This window comes from Oncorhynchus kisutch, linkage group LG30 (assembly GCF_002021735.2).
Source record: "Oncorhynchus kisutch isolate 150728-3 linkage group LG30, Okis_V2, whole genome shotgun sequence".
Classification (NCBI taxonomy): domain Eukaryota; kingdom Metazoa; phylum Chordata; class Actinopteri; order Salmoniformes; family Salmonidae; genus Oncorhynchus; species Oncorhynchus kisutch.
Genome location: NC_034203.2, coordinates 13,721,048 through 13,739,482, shown reverse-complemented (window position 1 = coordinate 13,739,482; position 18,435 = coordinate 13,721,048). Strand labels below are relative to the sequence as shown.

Genomic DNA, 18,435 nt, shown 5'->3' with positions numbered 1-18,435 from the left:
TCTTGACACAGCCATGATGGTTATAAATAGGGGTTGTGTGGCTTACCTTGTGATAGATTTCAGAGGCCCGAAAGATTCTGGAGTCATGGACTGAGCCAGGCCATTTTGCCACAACATTGCTGATCACACAGTCAGCATTGCAGACCATCTGAAATCATAAGATGAGGAATATTACACCAATCAATGCACATCACTGGCAATGCAGAGTGTTCGTCAATGGACAATATCAAAAAGTTATGTTCACCTGAACATTAATGCTGTGAAAGGATTTCCTATTCACAAAATCGGCCTCATGGGCACCTGAGGGGGCTTTTATCCTTATGTGTGTGTAGTCCACTGCACCAATGACATTGGGGAAACCTGTCACAAAGTAATGAGTATCCTACTATGTGTTAACAGTTGTCCTGTAATTTGTAGATCTTCTTACCTGCAATCCTATAGAACTCCTCTTTGATGTCACAGAGTCTTCTGTGGCCAGGGAAGGAGATGAAGACATCTGCTAATGCTTTGATAGCCAGACACACACTCCTTATTGTGCGGCAAATTGTGGCCTTGTTCAGCTGTTCTGCATCCCCCACTGAGTACAGGAAGGCTCCACTAGCAAAAAAGCGCAAGGCCACACAAACCATTTGCTCCACACTCAGTGCATGGCTCCGTGCAGTGCGGTGCTTAATCCTGGGACCCAGTAGTCTGCATAGATACCTAATGCCATCTGCAGAGAACTTGTATCTTTCATATAGATGGTCATCAGGGAAGGCCAGTGGGTCCAACCGGTCCCTGAAGATCCTTTCTCGCCTGAAGGCTCTCCTCAGCACAAGTGCTTCTTCATCCACCACATCTCGCACGAATGGGCATGCCATTGTCAGAGCAGAAAGGAACACACAATTTTGGGCCTTCATATAGGCTAGTGGCCACACCTGGTGCTGGGGGGGTGGGCAAAAGAGGGCGATGCCTTATAACGATGACTTGGTTGTACTGATTGCTGGGAAAATTTAAAAAAAACTTAGAAAGATGCCACCGTCCTGTGTGCTCACAATAAGAGCTCATATGTCATGGCTCACTTGACTTTACGAGAATATACCTAATTTTTATTTTGAGCTGTGTCATCTTCTTGGAGCTGGGGGAGGAAAGAAAAATAATGATTAATACATTTGTGTTACAGTTAGCATACAGTGTACATTGAAGGCATATCTCACCTCCCTCTCAAGTTTTTTTATTTCAAGGTCCAGTTTCCTAATTGTCCTCTTTTTTATTTCGAACTCCAGTGCAAGATTTTCCATCTTTTTCTTCTTGTACTGAATGTCTATGTCTGCCAGTTCTATTTGGCGCCGGAGGTGGTTGCCATACAACTTTCTGATAGCTTGTGAGCTCTGTGAACACAATACAATTAGCGCAGCTGGAATTTGGCAGGATGTGGTGTCCTTTTATTAATACGCACTATGTTGCCAGGCTGGTTTTCCCACTGTATAGCATCTGGGTCCTGTAAAAGAAATTAGATTTTTTGATGAGGACTCCTCACCATTGTAGAGTAAATAGTACTTTCACAGTCTTAACATGATACCTCATGCCTTCTGGAATCCAGAGAGATGGTCTCCTCCTCATCATCGTCTCCATCATGTGCTGTTGCACTGGGGCCTTCACCCTATCACATTTAATCAGATTCATATTGAAGCTAGTAGACAAGACATGCCAGGCCTACAGTATGCCTTTGATGGAGTACTCACTGGATCAGCATCGTCTGGTGCTTGTGCTGGTGGCTCTAACAGGAACACAGTGCTGCCAGACACTGCAAGGCAATAGGTAAACCAAAGTCAGACAGTCCAAATTGATTCAATATGAATGTGGTTGTATCCCATGTAGAGATGGAAGGACATACCTTGAATGAAGCGGGTGGCATCTTGGGAGGAACCTATGCTCGTCTCTTTCCCCCCAGGGATCCCCTCTAAGACGGGCCTGCCTTTATTTAGCTCCAAGGCCATGTCCTCTGCTGGGGTAAGGTCAGCCTTTGGTGACCCACCACCCGTGCCTTGTCTGTGGGTATTCTTTTTCACTGCTAAAACAGTACAGACAATGTGTGAGCAGGCACCTTCTGGGTACAATATATGCTTGTGCTTTGTTAAATATTAGTCAGGGACCATACCATTCTGCAGAACGTTCTTGTATTTGATTTTGACCTGCTGCCATGTCCGTTTTGGCCCGTTCATGTTTAATCTACACACACACACACACACACACACACACACATTTAATGGAGTCACACTGCAAAAAATTACTTGGTATTTTTGTCTTGTTTTCAGTAAAAATATCAAAAAATTTATCATAGCTTTATACAGTGTGATGGAGTTACTTTACACAATTTCACTCATATCTGCAGTGCATTTCAATAAAAAATTTAACCGTTTCATAATTACAGTACAACTGCATTTTTGGAGATGTGAATTAAATATTTGAATTGTAATTGTGATGTTTCAGCGGAGCGGTGAGTGTGTAATTGTGCACTACTTACGCATTCAGGCGGTCTGCAATACTTTGCCACGCTTTTTCTCTTTGCTTTATCACTGTGGCGGTGTTGCCTTTCTTCTTAATTATATCTTTTACCTCCTCGTATGCCTCCATGAGGATTTGTGCTTCCGACGGGGAAAAGTACGCGGCTCTAGTTGCCATGGTAAATCAGTTAATCTGTGATCTGTGGCGGGGTCTATTTGAGTGAGCCGTGAGCGCGCACCTATCCAGGATTGGTTTCACCTGGCTTAATGAATCCGTGTCTGCTCATCCTGGCTTGGTCTTTGTGCAACCAATTAAGCCTGGACGCACATGTTTTGGCTTCATTGAGCTCAGCTGAGTCATTTATCCCGGATGTCTTAATTCTACTTTTGTGCAACAGGCCCCAGGTCCTGTTGTTACCTCATATCCCAGCGATAATGCCTTGCATTACTACGCCTGGGATGAAAACACTTACATTTGCTCAACTGGGGCCTGTTGCACAAAAGTAGAATTAAGACATCCGGGATAAATGACTCAGCTGAGCTCAATGATGCCAAAACATGTGCGTCCAGGCTTAATTGGTTGCACAAAGACCAAGCCAGGATGAGCAGACACGGATTCATTAAACCAGGTGAAACCAATCCTGGATAGGTGCGCGCTCACGGCTCACTCAAATAGACCCCGCCACAGATCACAGATTAACTGATTTACCATGGCAACTAGAGCCGCGTACTTTTCCCCGTCGGAAGCACAAATCCTCATGGAGGCATACGAGGAGGTAAAATATATAATTAAGAAGAAAGGCAACACCGCCACAGTGATAAAGCAAAGAGAAAAAGCGTGGCAAAGTATTGCAGACCGCCTGAATGCGTAAGTAGTGCACAATTACACACTCACCGCTCCGCTGAAACATCACAATTACAATTCAAATATTTAATTCACATCTCCAAAAATGCAGTTGTACTGTAATTATGAAACGGTTAAATTTTTTATTGAAATGCACTGCAGATATGAGTGAAATTGTGTAAAGTAACTCCATCACACTGTATAAAGCTATGATAATTTTTTTGATATTTTTACTGAAAACAAGACAAAAATACCTAGTAATTTTTTGCAGTGTGACTCCATTGTGTGTGTGTGTGTGTGTGTGTGTGTGTGTGTGTGTGTAGATTAAACATGAACGGGCCAAAACGGACATGGCAGCAGGTCAAAATCAAATACAAGAACATTCTACAGAATGGTATGGTCCCTGACTAATATTTAACAAAGCACAAGCATATATTGTACCCAGAAGGTGCCTGCTCACACATTGTCTGTACTGTTTTAGCAGTGAAAAAGAATACCCACAGACAAGGCACGGGTGGTGGGTCACCAAAGGCTGACCTTACCCCAGCAGAGGACATGGCCTTGGAGCTAAATAAAGGCAGGCCCGTCTTAGAGGGGATCCCTGGGGGGAAAGAGACGAGCATAGGTTCCTCCCAAGATGCCACCCGCTTCATTCAAGGTATGTCCTTCCATCTCTACATGGGATACAACCACATTCATATTGAATCAATTTGGACTGTCTGACTTTGGTTTACCTATTGCCTTGCAGTGTCTGGCAGCACTGTGTTCCTGTTAGAGCCACCAGCACAAGCACCAGACGATGCTGATCCAGTGAGTACTCCATCAAAGGCATACTGTAGGCCTGGCATGTCTTGTCTACTAGCTTCAATATGAATCCGATTAAATGTGATAGGGTGAAGGCCCCAGTGCAGCAGCAACAGCACATGATGGAGACGATGAGGAGGAGGAGACATCTCTCTGGATTCCAGAAGGCATGAGGTATCATGTTAAGACTGTGAAAGTACTATTTACTCTACAATGGTGAGGAGTCCTCATCAAAAAATCTAATTTCTTTTACAGGACCCAGATGCTATACAGTGGGAAAACCAGCCTGGCAACATAGTGCGTATTAATAAAAGGACACCACATCCTGCCAAATTCCAGCTGCGCTAATTGTATTGTGTTCACAGAGCTCACAAGCTATCAGAAAGTTGTATGGCAACCACCTCCGGCGCCAAATAGAACTGGCAGACATAGACATTCAGTACAAGAAGAAAAAGATGGAAAATCTTGCACTGGAGTTCGAAATAAAAAAGAGGACAATTAGGAAACTGGACCTTGAAATAAAAAAACTTGAGAGGGAGGTGAGATATGCCTTCAATGTACACTGTATGCTAACTGTAACACAAATGTATTAATCATTATTTTTCTTTCCTCCCCCAGCTCCAAGAAGATGACACAGCTCAAAATAAAAATTAGGTATATTCTCGTAAAGTCAAGTGAGCCATGACATATGAGCTCTTATTGTGAGCACACAGGACGGTGGCATCTTTCTAAGTTTTTTTTAAATTTTCCCAGCAATCAGTACAACCAAGTCATCGTTATAAGGCATCGCCCTCTTTTGCCCACCCCCCCAGCACCAGGTGTGGCCACTAGCCTATATGAAGGCCCAAAATTGTGTGTTCCTTTCTGCTCTGACAATGGCATGCCCATTCGTGCGAGATGTGGTGGATGAAGAAGCACTTGTGCTGAGGAGAGCCTTCAGGCGAGAAAGGATCTTCAGGGACCGGTTGGACCCACTGGCCTTCCCTGATGACCATCTATATGAAAGATACAGGTTTTCTGCAGATGGCATCAGGTATCTATGCAGACTACTGGGTCCCAGGATTAAGCACCGCACTGCACGGAGCCATGCACTGAGTGGAGCAAATGGTTTGTGTGGCCTTGCGCTTTTTTGCTAGTGGAGCCTTCCTGTACTCAGTGGGGGATGCTGAACAAGGCCACAATTTGCCGCACAATAAGGAGTGTGTGTCTGGCTATCAAAGCATTAGCAGATGTCTTCATCTCCTTCCCTGGCCACAGAAGACTCTGTGACATCAAAGAGGAGTTCTATAGGATTGCAGGTAAGAGGATCTACAAATTACAGGACAACTGTTAACACATAGTAGGATACTCATTACTTTGTGTGACAGGTTTCCCCAATGTCATTGGTGCAGTGGACTGCACACACAAGGATAAAAGCCCCCTCAGGTGCCCATGAGGCCGATTTTTGTGAATAGGAAATCCTTTCACAGCATTAATGTTCAGGTGAACATAACTTTTTGATATTGTCCATTGACGAACACTCTGCATTGCCAGTGATGTGCATTGATTGGTGTAATATTCCTCATCTTATGATTTCAGATGGTCTGCAATGCTGACTGTGTGATCAGCAATGTTGTGGCAAAATGGCCTGGCTCAGTCCATGACTCCAGAATCTTTCGGGCCTCTGAAATCTATCACAAGGTAAGCCACACAACCCCTATTTATAACCATCATGGCTGTGTCAAGAATATCACTGTGTTTATGAGGTAGTAATGATGAGATTTTGTGTTGACAGGTGAATTCTCTGGTGTGTTGCTGGGAGACAGGGGGTATGGCTGCCAGCCTTTTCTCCTGACACCTTTCACAGACCCCCAGGAAGCACAGCAGGCCTACAACCATGCCCATGCCAGGACCAGGGCCAGAGTTGAAATGACCTTTGGCCTCCTGAAGGCACGCTTTCACTGCCTTCACAAATTAAGGGTCAGCCCTGTTAGGGCATGTGATATTACTGTGGCTTGTGCTGTCCTCCACAATGTGGCCTGCCTGAGGAAGGAGAGGGCCCCCAGAGTGCCACCAGCCATGGACTGGGACAATCCGGCAATCTTCCCTGATGACGACAGTGGTCGGCTGCTGAGGGACCAATATGTGTTGAATTATTTTAGTTAGTATGTGTGCTTTCAATTTAGGTTAAATATGTCCTGCGGTGGCAGAGGAATTTGGGTTTTTTGGGGTTCGTTTTTTGACGAATTTGGCCTCTTATGATGTTTGTGCGGTATACTGTGTGTAATACAAGGCTGCAGGGAGGCTACTGCATCCATTCATTTGTCTGTTCAGTTGATGTGTATGGATTTGTCCTGCATTTATTTTAGTGTGCAGACATGCAGGGTGTGTTTATATACAGACCTTTGAATGTGTATGTATCATTTTGTATAATATGCTTGGATTCTGTGCTTTCCATCTTGTAGAGTCACTGTGACTTCAGTTTCGAAAGGAGCTGATGGTTTACCTGCTTTGTTTTGTCCTTATTCAATAAAGGAACATAATGTTACACATTGTGTTTTTATATTCATATGGAATGTGTATTTGTTTATATGACAGAGTACTAGGGCCACACTGAAGAAAAAGGATAAAGTCATAAATTTATGAGGCTGGTTCTTTCTGCAGAAAAGCTACATATTGTTTTTACAGTTTTGATACTTATGACAATGTGATACTTAATATTCTGGCACATCAGCATGTCTTTGTTTATGAAACCATACTGAAGTACAATTTCACGAAATGCCCCACATCTGTCATTTTAACAACTGTCCTCCTTTAAAACAACTGGTTACAATATTATGACTTGTGTTTTTTTCCCCTCTGTGGCCCTAATATTCTATCATTTTATATATAGCCTTATAGTCTATGGGAAACTGTAAATTATCTAATGATAGCAACATCATCTAAAAATCATTTTTTATCCAAAATCATTGAAATTAATGATCACAAACGTTTAAATAATAACAGTGGGTCTAGTTATATGTGATAACAATGTATAGTGAGCAGTGAAATAACTATTGGTTTCCATTTGTGGTGACTGCTGACTGACATTAGGGATGAGATTAAATAGATCCTGGAATTTAGCCTGGTCTGGAGCAGGCTAGCTCCACAGAATAAATCTCCATGGTAATTTATACCATAACATATCCTCCTGCCCCCTATCCATCTTTAGTGCAACCGGATTACGGATCAATTGAGCCAGGATCACCAAGATATCCTGGCTTAATCCCTTATCCTAGTTTTGTGCAACAGGCCCCTGGTCATCACTACTGCCTCTGATCTGGTGGACTCACTAAACACAAATGTTTTGTTTGTAAATTATGTCTGAGTGTTGGAGTGTGCCCCTGGCTATTCATAAATGAATAAAAAATAACAAGAAAATTGTGCCGTCTGGTTTGCTGAATATAAGGAAGTTGAAATGATTTATACTTTTACTTTTGATACTTAAATACAATTTAGCAATTCCGTTTACTTTTGATACTTAAGTATGTTTAAAACCAAATACATTTAGACTTTTACTCAAGTAGTATTTTACTGGGGTACTTTTACTTTTACTTGAGTCATTTTCTATTAAGGTATCTTTACTTTTACTCTAGTATGACAATTTAGAACTTTTTCCACCACTGGTATAATGCAGAGTGCCACCTTGCTGGACTCACACTGACAAATCGTATTTTTCATGAACAAAAGATAGACCCTCCTGCCCTCACTAGCTTTATCCCTTGTCTCAACAGTGATGGGATCATTAGTGAGCACAGGACAGAACCCTTTTCTGCCTCCTCTTCTTCTTCACCCTGCTTTCCCACTCACTGTTTACTCTGTTGTTCATCCTGCTCCTCCCCCCTCTCCTCTTGAATATCCCCTTTCAGTGCAATGTCAGAACATGGTGACTGGTCATACGTCCATCTACTTGGAGAACAGCTCCCCGTCACAAAGCCAGCGGATGGTTCCTCTCTTTGCTCTGGGAGGCATGCTGTTCTCTTGGATGCCAGAGAGGCCCACACGGTTTTCACATGCTCCCAGTTTCTTCTTGTACAGATCACTGAAGAGAGTTGCGCCGGTGAAATAGTTATCAAAGGTAAATGTGGTACCCTGTGCCCAAGTAAGGGACATTCAACAGGATCATGAAAGCATCATAGCACTCCCCTTTTCCTGAAGCAGATGGGTTCTTGCCCACAAATACATTGAAGTCGCACGTGTAACCATTTCGTGAATCAGCTAAAACACTAGACCTTGAATCCATGCCTGTAGGGCTTGGATTTCATGTATTGTTTGAGGCATTGGTGGGCCTTGGAGCGCACCATGCGCTCGTCAATGGAAAGGTTCTGGAATTGGGAGACGTCCCTGCATGCATCCAATATCTGGTCTTTGAGAGGTTTGATTCTCACGAGCCGATTGTACCCCGCAGTACCCTTCTTCTTGTCGTTTTCCTCACCTTCTGCTGGGTCACTCAAGTGCAGTGAATAGGTGATTGGCACAAAATCTTGTCATGGTCATGACTGTACAGCAAAAAGGATTACCATACAACCTGTTCGGGACCCAGTAGTCTGATACAGTGTGCACATTCAGCAGACCCATATAGATTACAATGCTGAGGTATTTGTACATTTCCTCCATGGATACAGATCTCCATGGTTCTTTAAATCCCTGTTCCTGTCTTCTCTTGGCATTCTTGTTTGTATTTGAGCAGAGAGTATCAACAACGTCATTACTGAAGAACAGCTGGAAGAGCTCAAGTGGGGTGTACTTTGAAGTGTTTAGTTGGTGTCCTGGAGTCCTGGCAGGTTTGAGGGGGAACAGTTTAGGCTCTTGGTCTGGTTCATCCTCACTCCTCCTCGCTGACCCACTGTTAAGAGATGTGGCTAGATTAGTGTTTTTTTCTGGATTTGGCAGGGCTGGGTGTCCAGGGGGGAGAGGATGGAGAGAGGCATGGCCTTCTTTTGCCCCGTTTCTGTGCTGCTTTAGGGCCAGAGATGTTTTTTGTTTCTCTTTTTTGAAGCTCTGGTCTCACAAAAATGAAATTGGGTTAAGGTGAGCAATATCAGTTCATTGTGACAGCTCTAGTGTATGCAAATACAGTTAAAGTCGGAAGTTTACATACACTTTAGCCAAATACATTTAAAATCAGTTTTTCACAATTCCTGACATTTAATCCTGGTCAAAAGTCCATGTCTTAGGTCAGTTAGGATCACCACTTTATTTTAAGAATGTGAAATGTCAGAATATTAGTAGAGAATTATTTATTTCAGCTTTTATTTCTTTCATCACATTCCCAGTGGGTCAGAAGTTTACATACAGTCAATTAGTATTTGGCAGCATTGCCTTTAAATTGTTTAACTTGGGTCAAACATTTTGGGTAGCCTTCCACAAGCTTCCCACAATAAGTTGGGTGAATTTTGGCCCATTCCTCCTGACAGAGCTGGTGTAACTGAGTCAGGTTTGTTGGCCTCCTTGCTCGCACATGCTTTTTCAGTTCTGCGCACACATTTTCTATAGGATTGAGGTCAGGGCTTTGTGATGGCCACTCCAATACCTTGACTTTGTTGTCCTTAAGCCATTTTGCCACAACTTTGGAAGTATGCTTGGGGTCATTGTCCATTTGGAAGTCCCATTTGCAACCAAGCTTTAACTTCCTTACTGATGTCATGAGATGTTGCTTCAATATATCCACATAATTTTCCTGCCTCATGATGCCATCTATTTTGTGAAATGCACCAGTCCCTCCTGCAGCAAAGCACCCCCACAACATGATGCTGCCACCCCCGGGCTTCACGGTTGGGATGGCGTTCTTTAGCTTGCAAGCCCCCCCTCAGACACACACACACACACACACACACGAGGGAAAAACAGTAGAATAATTTTATTACACAGTTAATAGTTTTTCTATTTCCGAGTTCATAAATACAGATAGACTTTAAATGGAAATGAAAATAGACTACACACTCATTATATTGGAGTTTAGGAACCAGAAATGCAAGCCCATATTGTTTATCAGAGCTGGCCTGGTAAACTTTAGTATAGTGTCTACTGTCTTGCTTAGTCAGACTATGGCTATCTTGCTTAATCAGGCTAGCTAATTTACCAGTATGGAAAGAAAAGGCTAAACTATGCCCTCCATTTCTCAGTCAGTGGGAGCCATTCAATAATCCAGTTTTCTATTTGGTTAGCTACTATAGTTGGCTAGCTAGCTAAACACATTCACTGCTTTCTTATCGTACATGTACATGGTAGAACTATTAAAAGTAAAACCATAATGTTTTATTTTAGAACAAAACTAATGTTGTACGAAACTGGCGCACAAGTGAGTGTGCGGCTTCGGCAAAACGTGTTATCACGTACTGTACTGTCTTTGACGTTATGGCTATGTATGACATCATGTAATGTGATACCGAATTTTCCCACAAGGCAGCAGGGTGATAGTATAAATAGCAACGTCACCCCTTCATGAAATCCTCTTCCGCGCTTAACTCAACAGTGTATGGTGTACAGGTCATACTGTGCGGGCCACAAAATGGTAACTATTACATTTTCATTTGCTTTTGAAGATAATGTAACGTTAAAAGAACTTGACTCTAATGCGTACTACTCAAAATGTGTATTTTGTGTGTCTTACGTAGCTATTTGGCTTTTTGTATTGCATGGTGGTGTATTTTCATGTGTGGCCTTGAACCAGTAACGTTTTCAGTGCGTTGCGGTTTCAAACTTCCATTCACCGCCAGCTCTGCTAATATTAATGTAAAAAATACTTTCGTTGAACAGAGTTCCGTTGAGTAATTATTTTCATTTACATCCGGTATGTACTTCTCGCCGCGAATGTATTGAGCTGTTGATTGCCGAATACGTATTTTCGGTCGCTTGTAAATTCATTTAGAATAAAAAAAAATTGTGGGGGCGGGGTGCTCAACGCAACTGCATATTTGATCTACGAACATATTTTGACATTGTTTTATTGCAACAATATAATACTTCAACAATAGAGGGATACAACGCGTAAATAACAGTTTATTTGGAATTTCCTGGACATTGGAGGTCGAACACACTGGTTCAGTTTGGCCTGAACCGCCACGTGCTAATTGTTAGCACCAGATCAAATATATTAACGAGACTAAAGTTACACATTTTTGGATTCGTTAGACATTTACATAGCCAGTGTTAATTCGAACACGTCTGTCTTTTAGTTTATGACTAAATTCATGTTAGGGACTTTTGATGAAACGCCGACTTTACTGACCAGACATGGATTTGCGCTTCTAACGGTTCATTCCACTTAACTTTGCCAGGTATCTTATCATACTCTTCTAACCTTTCAGGTTGTACTTCATAATCTAACGTTACTTGATCCTGATGAATGACTCAGCGGAAATGTTTTACGATCAGGTATGGCACGCATTCCCATCAAACAGATTTTTATATCAAGCCCACATTAAGAGTTGCTGGTGTGCAAGTGATTCTTGTCAAGTCAGCTTTGAGAATTAGCTTCATGTTTAGCTACCTAGTTATGTCGGGTAGTTTTCTGGTAGAATTTCACCTATGTCTGATATGATGAGAAACATGTTGGTAGGGACATCTGAAATAAATGAAGAAACGCCAACTTTACTGACCAGACATGGATTTGCGCTTCTAACTGTTTGTTTCACTTAAACCGTTGCCCATTATTTTATCATGCTCTTCTAACCTTTCAGATTGAGGGTCAATCTGCTTGATCCTGGATGACAATGGTGTACGATCAGGTATGGCATGGCTTCACATCCAACTCATTGTACTTAATATCAAACCTAATGTGATGAATATTTGAATAAGAGTAGTGGACAGAAGTGATTTCTGACACATTTTCAAACTGATGGATATCCATTTGGCAGCGTTATATAATTGTTTTGACTGGAAGTATTGACAGAGTGACTGACTTTCCTTAGGTTAAAACTACTTTTAAGATGACCTTGTTAAGGAAACCAGGACATCCAGGAGCGTGGGTAAGTGCTTTGCATGGAACCCTTAGTTTTGGACCATATGCATTGTTGACTATGCCGTTGATGATGTTTAAAGTATCATTGGGAATCTCTCTGAGACTATGTGAAAGAATTTAGATAACTGAAACGGTCTGCAGTATAATTTTAAAAGGACCCTACCCCTCTGCGTATAGCTGAAATTAACCAGCTTTATTTGTTCCTCAGTTGTGCCTCAAGTTGTTGTCGGATGGTTGGAACCTCTAGTCGGACTCATCAATACAGTTGCCTGTAAGTTGTTTACTGCAGCTGGAACACTTGACCATTGCCGATACAATGATGACAGCATAGTTCAGCAGATTAACCATGAAGAACACTCAGCATTGTCTTTCGCTCCTATCTGATGTATTGGCTATTACACGGAAATATAAATTCAACATGTAACAATTTCAATGGTTTTACTGAGTTCATATTTCAAGTCAACTGAAATAAACCCATTATGGTCAAATCTATGGATTTCACACGGCTGGGCTGTGGTGCCAGGCCCAGCCAACCAGAATGAGCCCCCCCCCCGAAAGGGCTTTGATAGAAATCCCCCAGTTTAATCAGCTGTCTGGGTGGCATGTCTCAAAATTCACAATTTTTACCTGGTAACAGCTCTTGTGGGCGGTCCTATAGTCAGCATGCCAATTGTACTCATTGAATGTCTGGCTTTGTGGAAACCGCACAGATTAGTTTCCTGTTATTGTCCCCAGCACAATGTGTATAATGGTCATGCTGTTTATTGATATGCCACCTGTAAAGTGGATAGAATATCTTGGCAAAGAAAATGCTCACTAAACAGGGATGGAAATGCATTGGGCACATTTTCAGTAGCATTTTGTGTGCATGGGAAAGTTCAGCTCATGGGACCAACAGTTTACATGTTGCATTTATATTTTTGTTCAGTGTATATATGGGACTTTGAAGATGGCTTCCCTCTGCTCTTCTTGACACCATTTTTTTCTTTCAGACATGGCAAATTGGCTGATCTTGCTGATTTAGGGTTACATCGCAAAATGAGCCACAGGCCAAGGTAAGTGCTTCGGCTACATTGACTTTACATTTCAGCAGCCTGTGATGAAAAGATTCTGCCATATGAGTACACTTGATTATACTCCTACCGTTCCATTTATTTCTGAGGCTAAAGTGAAGCTCATTGACTCATCAGTTCATGCTATGTGCTGCACTAACTTTTTCCTTTCCACTAGGTTCCTGGAGGCTGTCAGACCAGTTGCGTTTGTAATTAATGTCCTTGGCGCCTCAAAATAAACTGAGCAGGTAATGTTTCATGTATACAGAAGTGGCTTGTTTAAGTCTGTCACTACCATTGTTTCAGTGACCTGGTCCATGTTTTTATATGTGGGGGTGAGCAAATGATGATTCAATTCTTGAACTCTCTCCCTGAGATCTTGATGACTACAAGAATACTGATCTTGCCCCATTGACATCCTAATGGTTGACTGTAACTTCATTTGGTTAACTTGTCTTCCTCTTCCCACAGGGTTTGGTCATTAAAGTGCAAGGACAATTACCACTGACCTGCAATGTTCACTATTTTATTGTACTGTCAAAATATACATAATTAAACTGTAAATGTAGTGCGAGCTAGATTGGTCAATAAAGAATACTCGAAGCATTGGTTTCACTTGCTGTTGTCCATAACAATAATGCTGTGTGTGTGTATATATGTAAAGTGTTGGTCCCAGAGAATGCAATGTTAATTTCTCTACCATTAAAGCATTTGGCAGTGCCCAGCAGACCACAGGGCATGGATTTGCTTATGTTAATTTTGAACAGCCACGTGGTGGTTGGCGGGCAATTTAAATGTGCAGAGACCGTGGTGAGGCCCATTGTCCTGGCATTCGTCTGCAGCCATAGCCTCGTTTCAACAATGCACAGCCTCAAGGATCTACACATAATTCCCATAAATTGACGTTCCATGGCCTGCATACTCACCAGACATGTTACTCCACGTGGGGTACGTGTTACCTTTTGAATAGTGATACAGAACCCCCCCCCAAAAAAGTATTCCCCGGGAGTTTTGTCAGTCGAGTTTCGCGGGTAATTGTCCTTGAGGTTTTTGTTCGAGAGTGTACCTTGTAAAAGGAAAGTTATTCTAGAACTTCATTACGGCAAGTATAGTTATAAAGCATGCCTTAACTTGGCGCTGTTTACACCCTGATTTTCTGTCTCCGAGATGGCTAGTGTGAGGATTCGGTGTTATGCACTATAGCCCGTTACTATGTGATTGCATGTTCTCTGCTGTTGGCTTGTGACTATGTGTTATGCAACACAGCTGACTTGAGACATTGTCAACAGTTTCAGGGCCATGGGCCTTTCTCATGATGGAAAAATACAATAACATGACGAACTGTGCAGTGAGTTGTGGGGGCACATTCAGAACATAGTGTTGCGAGAAACGGTCTTAAGTTAACAGGAGCCAGGTGTGTGTGATAACTGTATTGAGCATGGGCGCATAGATATTCTACTACTGACGGCTGAAGCGCCTAGGGGGCTGGGACCAGCTCGGGCGCCAACGATCAACGATAGGTTGAGTGAGTTTAAACCACGCCCAGTCTCTGTCTGGAACAAGTCGGTTCTATTTGCCCTGCGAGGTGTGACAGCGAGCCTGTATATACGAAAATTGCACTTAGCTAATAAAAAGTACATAGTATACAATCGGTGACTCATTTTCATATTTATCCTGATACCAGATTCGATTGAGGCAACCCTTAACACTAGTACAACCAAAAGAATGTTAGCTAGCTATCCTCATCACCTAGCTACCTGTAATTTCTTTGTTCTGGCGTCTCCCATCAACCAAGGTAGTTAACCCACTGTTCATAGGCCGTCATTGTAAATAACCATTTGTTCTTAACTGACTTGCCTAGTTAAAGGTAAACAAAAGGTATGTTCAACAATTCCCTTCAATGTTTGTCTCAAGAAACAAGTTAAATAATTAGTCAGATTAGCTAGCTACTTGTCTTTAGGCTCTTAAAGGGGAAATCAGCAGTTGATACATCTTTGGATTTAAAATATGTACCCATTGATTCTTGAAGATATTATAAATGCCCTGAGCTTAGTTTGTCACATCACCAGAACCCCAAATAAAAGCTAGTTTTACTCCAATGTTTTTTAACTAAGTAAATGTAACCGCTGTAGCCTCAAGCTATATCAAGGAAGGTCAGTCCTTGCATCTATAGCTCTGGCTATGAATTTGAGTGGTAACATTTCTCCAGCCCAGTCCCAAGAAGACAGAATATGCTTTATTGTTTCTACTGCTGATTGCTGCTTTAAGTGCTTTTCATTTGCTTCATATTGTAACCTGCAGTAGGCTCTATGTGAGTGCAGTATAATGAAAAGACTGGCTCCTACAATAACCAAGGGCTTTTGGTCTTGCTGGCAATGGCTAATTACCTTTCAGTTTGACCAAAAGGCCTGAAGTCTCTTGTTCATAGACAAGGAAACACTTACATACCCATGTTATAATTTTAAAATGTAATATATTCATTTTGTAGTAAGAAACATAACGGCTAACAGGGGCACCCTTGTGTTTTATCATGAACGGGGTATGAAAGGAGGGCCTCGTCCCTGGTGACGGAGGCTGCTGCAGCTACAGGACTACCCTTGTCTGTAGTTAAGGTATGAAATTGAGGGAAGGGGTGAGAGGGAGGTGGAATTAGGGACCTGTGACTACAGGGTTGGTGTATTTTGAGGGGTTAGTGGAAAGAGGGATTGGGAGGGGGGCAAATTGATTTCGGGGAAAGAAATAGGCTGTGTTCTGATACCCAGCATCCAGAAGTGTTCACACTTTAATTTCACCTCATGCATTTAAGAGCATTGGATTGGTGCAACTATAATGGGGAGACATTCCACTACAGCACAAGACCACTGAACGACCCCAGGCCAAGTGTTGTCTTTCCCTAACCCCCTGTATTATTAGAATATTGTGAATTAAAGAATAAACAACCCACCACTAAAACACTGCAGATTAGGCAACAGTGTAAAATCATGTTTAATTACGGTACTGTAAAAAGTATTTTATCAAGACAGAAGTTATACTTGAATGTTTTTAGTTGAGTTACATTTAACGACAATGCTTTCCTTTCAAATTACAGAACCGGATTGGTAACTATGGGCGTTCACTTAATACCTTCTGCAAGACCCGGTGCCACAAAGCTGCTGGTTGTAAGAGCAGTGTGTCTGCCTATAACTTGTTTTGTTCAGAGGTGCTGAAGGGGAAATGTATGTATTCTCAGATGAATGTTTATTCCAACATAAAAAATATTGTCCTGCATTCTGATGTCAAATGTTGAGAGTCATTTTCACCTCTCCATTCAATGATGCGTCTTTCCACAGGAATCCCTTTTTAGTCAGAAAATAGGAATATTTCTCAATTCAAATGACTGATCCTGTTGGATTATTTTTAAAGCGGGCTTTAAAGTAAGATTATTATTTAAATAATGATATTAACTGGCCAATTACATATTTTTGGGGGGTGTTTTTCCCCCGATTTTCTACTACTACTACATTTTAATTTGGTGGATGCTTTCAGGACACTCAAGGACATCTTACATTAAATGTAGGCCTACATAAAATGAAGTGCAGTACATAAAGTCATAAAATCAAGTGCATCAATCAACAGAAATATGAAATCAAAGGACCAGACAAAATAGTACAGATAAAAAGAGGAGGGAGGGGTTGGGAAGAAGATACAAACCTGGTTTAGGGTGTGGGTTTGGTTTAAGGGGGTAGGGTTGGTTTAGGGTAAGGGTTTGGTTTAAGGGGGTAGGGTTGGTTTAGGGTGTGGGTTTGGTTTAAGGGGGGTAGGGTTGGTTTAGGGTAAGGGTTTGGTTTAAGGGGGTAGGGTTGGTTTAGGGTACGGGTTTGGTTTAGTTTAGTGGGGTAGGGTTGGTTTAGGGTAAGGGTTTGGTTTAAGGGGGTAGGGTTGGTTTAGGGTACGGGTTTGGTTTAGTTTAGTGGGGTAGGGTTGGTTTAGGGTACGGATTTGGTTTAAGGGGGTAGGGTTGGTTTAGGGTAAGGGTTTGGTTTAAGGGGATAGGGTTGGTTTAGGGTAAGGGTTTGGTTTAAGGGGGTAGGGTTGGTTTAGGGTACGGGTTTGGTTTAGTTTAGTGGGGTAGGGTTGGTTTAGGGTACGGATTTGGTTTAAGGGGGTAGGGTTGGTTTAGGGTAAGGGTTTGGTTTAAGGGGATAGGGTTGGTTTAGGGTAAGGGTTTGGTTTAAGATGGTTGGTTTAGGGTAAGGGTTTGGTTTAAGGGGGTAGGGTTGGTTTAGAGTAAGGGTTTGGTTTAAGGGGGTAGGGTTGGTTTAGGGTACGGGTTTGGTTTAGTTTAGTGGGGTAGGGTTGGTTTAGGGTACGGATTTGGTTTAAGGGGGTAGGGTTGGTTTAGGGTAAGGGTTTGGTTTAAGGGGATAGGGTTGGTTTAGGGTAAGGGTTTGGTTTAAGAGGGTTGGTTTAGGGTAAGGGTTTGGTTTAAGGGGGTAGGGTTGGTTTAGAGTAAGGGTTTGGTTTAAGGGGGTAGGGTTGGTTTAGAGTAAGGGTTTGGTTTAAGAGGGTAGGGTTGGTTTAGACTAAGGGTTTGGTTTAAGGGGATAGGGTTGGTTTAGAGTAAGGGTTTGGTTTAAGGGGGTATGGTTGGTTTAGGGTAAGGGTTTGGTTTAAGGGGGTAGGGTTGGTTTAGAGTAAGGGTTTTGTTTAAGGGGGTAGGGTTGGTTTAGAGTAAGGGTTTGATTTAAGGGGGTAGGGTTGGTTTAGGGTAAGGGTTTGGTTTAAGGGGGTAGGGTTGTGAATAGTAGCTAAAGGCCTGGGCACCCATGGTGCAAAGGTGGAATGGGGGTGAGATGAGACCAGAGGAGGAGCGGGAGAGGGCATACACTGGGAGAAGATCAGAGAGGTAGGTGGGTGCCAGGTTGTGGAGGACTTTGTTGGTGAGGAGGAGTATTTTAAAATTAATACAAGATTGCACAGGGAGCCAGTATTGGTTTGATGTGTTCAGTTGATCTGGTGTTAGTGTGGATTCTGGCAGCAGAGTTCAGAACCAGCTGGAATCTATTGATGAGATTGGTGGGCATCTGGTGACGTAGAGTGTTACAGTAGTCTAGTCAGGAAGTAACCAAGGCATGGATAGGGTTTTCGGTGCTGGAGTGTGACAGTGAGGGGTGGAGCCTGGAGATTTTGCGGAGGTGGAAGAATGCTGTCCGGTTGATGGTTTTTATGTCGGTTCGAAAGAGAGGGAACTATCCAGGGAGACAACAATGCTTTTGACTTGTGTTTACA

General features: G+C 42.4%; 1 long non-coding RNA gene and 4 other non-coding genes across 5 annotated transcripts; all 5 read left to right on the top strand.

The window, feature by feature from the left end:
- Positions 1-10,595: 10,595 nt before the first annotated feature.
- On the top strand, positions 10,596-13,776 carry LOC109875100 (uncharacterized). The gene is made up of 8 exons (XR_002252781.2): positions 10,596-10,666; positions 11,463-11,529; positions 11,835-11,882; positions 12,066-12,122; positions 12,324-12,386; positions 13,108-13,170; positions 13,346-13,415; positions 13,639-13,776. It is a non-coding gene; the product is annotated as an uncharacterized LOC109875100 (long non-coding RNA).
- On the top strand, positions 11,682-11,761 carry LOC116358707 (small nucleolar RNA SNORD74). The gene has a single exon (XR_004206471.1). It is a non-coding gene; the product is annotated as a small nucleolar RNA SNORD74 (small nucleolar RNA).
- Positions 12,175-12,251, top strand: LOC116358701 (small nucleolar RNA SNORD79). The gene has a single exon (XR_004206466.1). It is a non-coding gene; the product is annotated as a small nucleolar RNA SNORD79 (small nucleolar RNA).
- On the top strand, positions 12,424-12,507 carry LOC116358708 (small nucleolar RNA snR60/Z15/Z230/Z193/J17). The gene has a single exon (XR_004206472.1). It is a non-coding gene; the product is annotated as a small nucleolar RNA snR60/Z15/Z230/Z193/J17 (small nucleolar RNA).
- Positions 13,207-13,280, top strand: LOC116358705 (small nucleolar RNA SNORD47). Its single transcript, XR_004206469.1, has one exon. It is a non-coding gene; the product is annotated as a small nucleolar RNA SNORD47 (small nucleolar RNA).
- Positions 13,777-18,435: the final 4,659 nt, after the last annotated feature.